This window comes from Octopus sinensis, linkage group LG3, assembly GCF_006345805.1.
Source record: "Octopus sinensis linkage group LG3, ASM634580v1, whole genome shotgun sequence".
Classification (NCBI taxonomy): Eukaryota; Metazoa; Mollusca; class Cephalopoda; order Octopoda; family Octopodidae; genus Octopus; species Octopus sinensis.
The window spans coordinates 13,813,249-13,819,673 of record NC_042999.1 but is presented as its reverse complement, the minus strand read 5'-3'; the positions used below and the strand labels follow the sequence as shown (position 1 = coordinate 13,819,673).

Here is a 6,425-nt window from a genome sequence, read left to right as displayed (position 1 = left end):
CACCACCACCACCATCCGCACCTCTTCTCCCACCACCACCTCCTCCTCCACCCACTGTCTCCACCTCTGACATCATCCATGCATGATATGGAGTGGGATATATATATATATATCAAGCTATAACATACATCATATCGTATCATATCATTTCATACTTGACAACAGTTGCCAGCATTGTTAAGGAGATTGCTTAGAAAGAAGTAATGTAACGAATTCATTAGGTAAAAATTTTTTCATGCATTTTAATATTGCTGTCATGTAGAAACTTAATGAAATGTGAATAATAAGATAGATGTAATTCGCTTTTGTTTTTTTTTGTTTCTTTTTGTTGGTTTTTCTCTTCATATTTTGTAACATTCCATATTCCATTCTCACCTCCACCCTACCCCCCTCTCCCCATTTATATCCACCCACTTTCATTTTCTGTTGATCAGGAATTCTTTGACTGATGTGTGTTAATCTCTTAGGTAAGCACATTCATCATCATGATCATCATCGTCGTCATCGTTTAACGTCTGCTTTCCATGCTAGCATGGGTTGGACGATTTTGACTGAGGTCTGGTGAACCAGATGGCTGCACCAGGCTCCAATCTTGATCTGGCAGAGTTTCTACAGCTGGATGCCCTTCCTAACGCCAGATGCCCTTCCTAACGCCAGATGCCCTTCCTAACGCCAGATGCCCTCCCTAACGCCAGATGCCCTTCCTAACGCCAGATGCCCTTCCTAACGCCAGATGCCCTTCCTAACACCAGATGCCCTTCCTAACGCCAGGATGCCCGTCTTATATTTTGGAGAATCGGTTGAAGCTGTGTTTATTTGGTTGTCTTTTAGCCTCGGTCTTTTACTTGTTTCAGTCATTAGACTGTGGCCATGCTGGAGCACTGTCCTGAAGTGTTTCTTAGTCAAATGAATCAACCCCGGTACTTTTTTTTTTTCTTTTCTTACCCTTGTACTCATTCTATCCCTCTCTACTGTAACTCCATTCAGTCAAAGGAAATTTTGGTCTTACAAACTTCATGGTAACCTCATTAATGTTGGTGCTATGAAAAAAAAGTACCTAATACAATGTAATAAATTGTCATCATCATCATCATTATCGTCCTTATTTCATGTTCACTTTCCATACTGATATTGGGTTGGATGGTTTGACAGAATCTGGCAAGCTGCAGAACTGCTTTGAGTTCTAATTGTCTATTTTCCGCATGGTTTCTACAACTAGATACCCTTCTTGATGCCAACCACTTTATAGAATATGCTGGGTGCTTGTTTTTTTTCCTTCGTGTGACTAGCACTATTGAGCTTGCCATGTGAACTTGCAAGACAGAAAAAGAACAGGAACAAAATGTGGAAAAAAGCCCTTTCTACCAAGAGAGGTGTATTTGAAAAGGGAAGGTGGAGATGGGTGTCTTTACGCCAGGTGGTGAAAAGCTGAAGTATTACAGAGGTACAAGCACAAGTGTCTTGCTGTATAGAAAATACATGGCTGAAGGAGATAAAAAGTGCTGTATAGTGGGACTGAACTCAAAACCACATGGTTGCGATGTGAGCATCTTAACCATATGGCCATGCCTATGCTATACTACCAGGACAGGAAAGAATCTGAGTTTCTACACTTAAAATGCCTATTCATCATCATCATCAGTCAATCAACTATAGCCATACTGGGGCACCTCCTTGAAGAATTTTAGTCAAATGAATCAACCCCAGAACTAAATACTTTTTTCGGTGGGGTTTTGCTGAACCGCTAAGTTACAGGGATGTAAACAAACCAAAACCATTTGTTAAGTGATGATGAGGAACAAACACAAACACAAAGACACACATGTCATCATCTACATCATCATCGTTTAACGTCCGTTTTTCCATGCTAGCTTGGGTTGGACGGTTCAACTGGGGTCTGGAAAGCCAGAAGGCTGCACAAGGCTCCAGTCTGATCTGGCAGAGTTCCTACGGCTGGATGCCCTTCCTAACACCAACCACTCTGTGAGTGTAGTGGGTGCTTTTTACATGCCACTGGCACAGGGGCCAGGGGAGGCTGGCCAGAAATAATAGTTATTGATTGTGTAACTTGTTAAATCATTTAATAGAAAATTACCAAAGATTAAAATGTTTAAAATCTCAATATAAAAATTTTGAAAATGAACATGAGGTGTAAGCGTGGCTGTGTGATACGTTTGCTTCCCAACCACATGTTTCTGGGTTCAGTTCCACTGCAGGGCACCTTAGGCAAATGTCTTTTACTTTAGCTTTAGGCTGACGAAAACCTTGTGAGATGGAAACTGAAAGAGGCTTGTCACATATATACCTCTGTGTTTGTTCCCCCACCACTGCTTGATAGCTGGCGTTAGTGTGTTTATGTTTCTATAACTTAGCAGTTTGGCAAAAGGTACTGATAGAAAAAGTAACAGGCTTTAAAAGAAAATGTAAAAGACACGGGTTGATTCTTTCGACTTTCTTCTACTCTCTTTTACTTGTTTCAGTCATTTGACTGCGGCCATGTTGGAGCACTGCCTTTAGTCGAGCAAATCGACCCCAGGACTTATTCTTGGTAAGCCTAGTGCTTATTCTATCGGTCTCTTTTGTCGAACCGCTAAGTTACGGGGATGTAAATACACCAGCATCGGTTGTCAAGTGATGTTGGGGGGACAGACACAGACACACAAACACACGCATATACATATATACGACGAGCTTCTTTTCAGATTCCATCTACCAAATCCACTCACAAGGCTTTGGTCGAGCTGAAGCTTTTGTAGAAGACACTTGCCCAAGTTGCCACGCAGTGGGACTGAACCCTGAACCATGTGGTTGGTAAGCATTCTAATGACTGGAAAAGGTAAAAGATGGAATCTTCATAAGCTACATAACATCAGTCGTAAAGTACATAGAAATGTCAATGAACCAAATACCACAAAAGTTATGCAACACTAGCAGAGCATGACAACACACTAGGAATTCAAGTATTCAAAGTGAAAACCATCCTCAATCATATGAAGGCCTATCCTTAGTTATCTTCTGGCTGCACCGTGAAATAATTAACCTCTTAATTTACCGAAATTATTATATTATCATTATACTTGGGGATGGTTGTCTTTTGCTAATTAAGCACACACACACTGTTTAGTTGATCTACACTTTATTATTATTGTTATTATTATTGTTAAAGCTGGCAGAATCGTTAGCATGCTGGGTGAAATGCTTAGCGGTATTTCGTCTGTCTTTACGTTCAGAGTTCAAGTTCCTCTGAGGTTGACTGCTTTTCATCCTTTCAGAGTCGATAAATTAAATACCAGTTGTGTACTGCGATTGATCTAATTGACCCCCCCCCCAATTTCAGGCCTTGTGCCTATAGTAGAAAGGATTACTATCATTATCATTATTATTATTAAGGCATTGAGTTGGCAGAACTGTTAGCGCAATGGATGAAATGCTTGTGGTATTTCACCCATCGCTACATTCTGAGTTCAAATTCCGCTGAGGTCAGCTTTGCCTTTCATCCTTTCGGGTCGATAAATTAAGTACCAGTGAAACACTGGAGTTGATGTAATTGACTGATCCCCTCCCCCAAAATTCCAGGCCTTGTGCCTATAGTAGAAAGGATTATTATTATTATTATTATTATTATTATTATTGCCTGTAGTAGAAACTATTATTTATAGTTTATTTTTCTATAATAATAATAATGATAATAATAATAATAATAATAATAATAGAGCTACAGGGGAGATCAAATAAATAGTGCATGTGTTTAATTGGCAAAAAGATGATCATCCCCTAATATAACAATATATGTTTCAACACACCATTCCACAACAAGAATGTTGCAAAACAAATACATGTTCCATTATTCAATTTTGAATTTGTTTTACAATTATTTTGAGTTGAAACCATGTGTTGAAATCAATACCGTTATTTGTTATTGATAAATGTTATAAACATACTGTGCTGACATTGCATGTCTATATTTCACTTATCTTTCTCCCCCCCCCCCCAAAAAAAAACGATGTTTTATTATCAATGCCTGCATATGAAGACATTTTGACTGTTAACTGATCTTCCTACTGAATTGATTTGAATATTGTCGAAATTAGTCCAGAGTCTAATGCATTTCCGTTTCCCCATCTCTATCCATTTACCATTTCCCACTCTCCTTTCATATTCATATGAACTTATTTACCTGCCCATATAATTTATATTCATTTTCCTGTAACTCGAGGGCATGCACTGACATATCTTCACCACCATCTTTATATTTTTTCAACTAAGGTAATCATATATCATCCCTTGAGCAAGATATCTGTTCTTGTTCCCCTAGCATACTTTAGTCTCTCATCACTTGGCACCTCTTGCAGCACCTCTCATAATACTTCTCCTCTTCAGGTGAGGTGGAGTTTAGTTTTGCAAGTTACCTGGTGACCTCTCTAGCGTTGGGGGTCATGTAAAATGCACCTAGTACTCTCTGCAAAGTTGCTGATATTTGGAACGGCATCCAGTCAGAGAAACCATACCTATTTCTTTACTACCAACAAGGGGCTAAACACAGATGGGACAAACAAGGACAGACAAACAGATTAAGTTGATTACATTGACGCCAGTGCGTAACTGATACTTAATTTATCGAGCCCGAAAGGATGAAAGGCAAAGTTGATCTCAGCAGAATTTGAACTCAGAACGTAACAGCAGATGAAATACGGCTACGCATTTTGCCCGGCATGCTAACGTTTCTGCCAGCTCGCCGCTGATTTTGTAGTTTGGTGCAGTCTTCTTTGGAACCCTCCAACCCATACCAGCATGGAAAATTGACATCAAATGATGATGAGTTCAATCTTTGATCAAAGGACAGAAGTAAGCCTGGAATTCTAGTTTCTCCATATTTTCCAAGATTTAACGAGTTTTTCTTGTGAGAAAAGGCTGAAATGTTGCATTTCTGCTTGAATATGAATTACAAATCAACTTGAAATAACCTGATACATTTCGTTTTGGGATTTGGTTTGCAAGATTCTTTATGTGAGTTCGTGTGTTGAAGCATATTCTGTTGTGTCTGGGGAGAGTCATTTTCTTTTTGTGCCTTATAATACACTCAGCTATTGAAAAGGTTGCAAGACACAACAAAAATTCTAGGAAAATAAAAATAATAAAAAAAAGGGGGGAAATTTTACCGGTGAGTCATCATCATCATCATCGTTTAACATCTGTTCTCAATGCTAGCATGGGTTGGACGGTTCGACCGGGGATCTGGGAAGCCAGAAGACTGCACCAGGCTCTAGTCTGATCTGGCAGTGTTTCTACAGCTGGATGCCCTTCCTAACGCCAACCACTCCATGAGTGTAGTGGGTGCTTTTTACGTGCCACTGGCACAGGTGCCAAGCGAAGCTGGCAACGTCCACGATCGGATTGGTGCTTTGTACGTGCCACCGGCACGGAAGCCAGTCGAGGCGGCGCTGGCATTGGCCATGAGTGTGTTATATCGTAAGGCACAAAAAGAAAATGACTCTCCTCAGACACAACAGAATAACCTGATAGATTTTCAGCGAAAGGGCAGTCTCAAGAAGGTCCTTATAATGCCAAGCAGCTTGAGATCGACTTATGTGAAAAGGAAACTACTTCACCATTTTTGACTTCAAATCTTTTCTCAGCGATGTTTCGCAATCAATATTTTGCAAGCAGAAACAAGGTGCATACATGTTCACATTGATACATATTGCTGTATAAATAAGCATCTGTTGTTGTGCATACGTGCACGTGCATACATTCACACGTACACATTTATTGAATTTCATATTGATTCCCAAAAAAAAAAACAGGTGATACGTCTTACTGAAGACGATAAAAAGAAGAAGAAGAAAACCATTATTCGAACATGTTGACTTATATATTTAAGAGTATATGTATCGTTGAAGAGTTGCAGCTGCTTCACTGTTGTGGAGTGGAGCGCGAGACTACTAACTGAAGAGTTAATCGATGTTTCGTATCTTCTTACTGGTGCTCTGTCCATTGTAAATACACCTGTACTCAATAGTCCACTTTTCCTGGTTTTGAATTGTTATAAATAGGAGCATTGTAATATTGATCAGTCTCCGGAGCTGAATAGCTTTTGCATGAAAGACGAAGAAAGGGGATCCGTTTGCCCCCTGACATTATCCCCTTTCTGTCTCCTATGACGGTGGAGTCTTCATTGGTGTTGTTCCAATGTGTTGTCAGGATTCTTGAATGCTCTCCTGTTTGCCGCCATCATTGCCATATGCTTGATCTCTCTCTCTCTCTCTCTCTCTTTCTTGTGTGTGTGTGTGTGTGTGCATACTCTTTTACTCTCTCTTTTACTTGTTTCAGTCATTTGACTGTGGCCATGCTGGAGCACCGCCTTTAGTCGAGCAAATCGACCCTAGGACTTATTCTTTGTGTGTGCATACTCTTTTACTCTCTCT

The 6,425-nt window shown here is 40.0% G+C and overlaps 1 protein-coding gene across 3 annotated transcripts in view; it reads left to right on the top strand.

Annotated features, from left to right (window-relative positions):
• Window positions 1–6,425, top strand: part of LOC115209104 (dual 3',5'-cyclic-AMP and -GMP phosphodiesterase 11) — a 296,047-nt gene that overhangs the window by 56,857 nt on the left and 232,765 nt on the right. Inside the window, exon 1 of one of the 3 annotated variants that reach the window (XM_036500863.1) lies at window positions 139–221. The exons of the other annotated variants lie outside the window; for them this stretch is intronic. The gene's annotated coding sequence lies outside the window, so the exon portion shown is untranslated. Of the gene's footprint in view, window positions 1–138; window positions 222–6,425 lie in introns of those variants that run through there. 3 annotated transcript variants of the gene reach the window in all.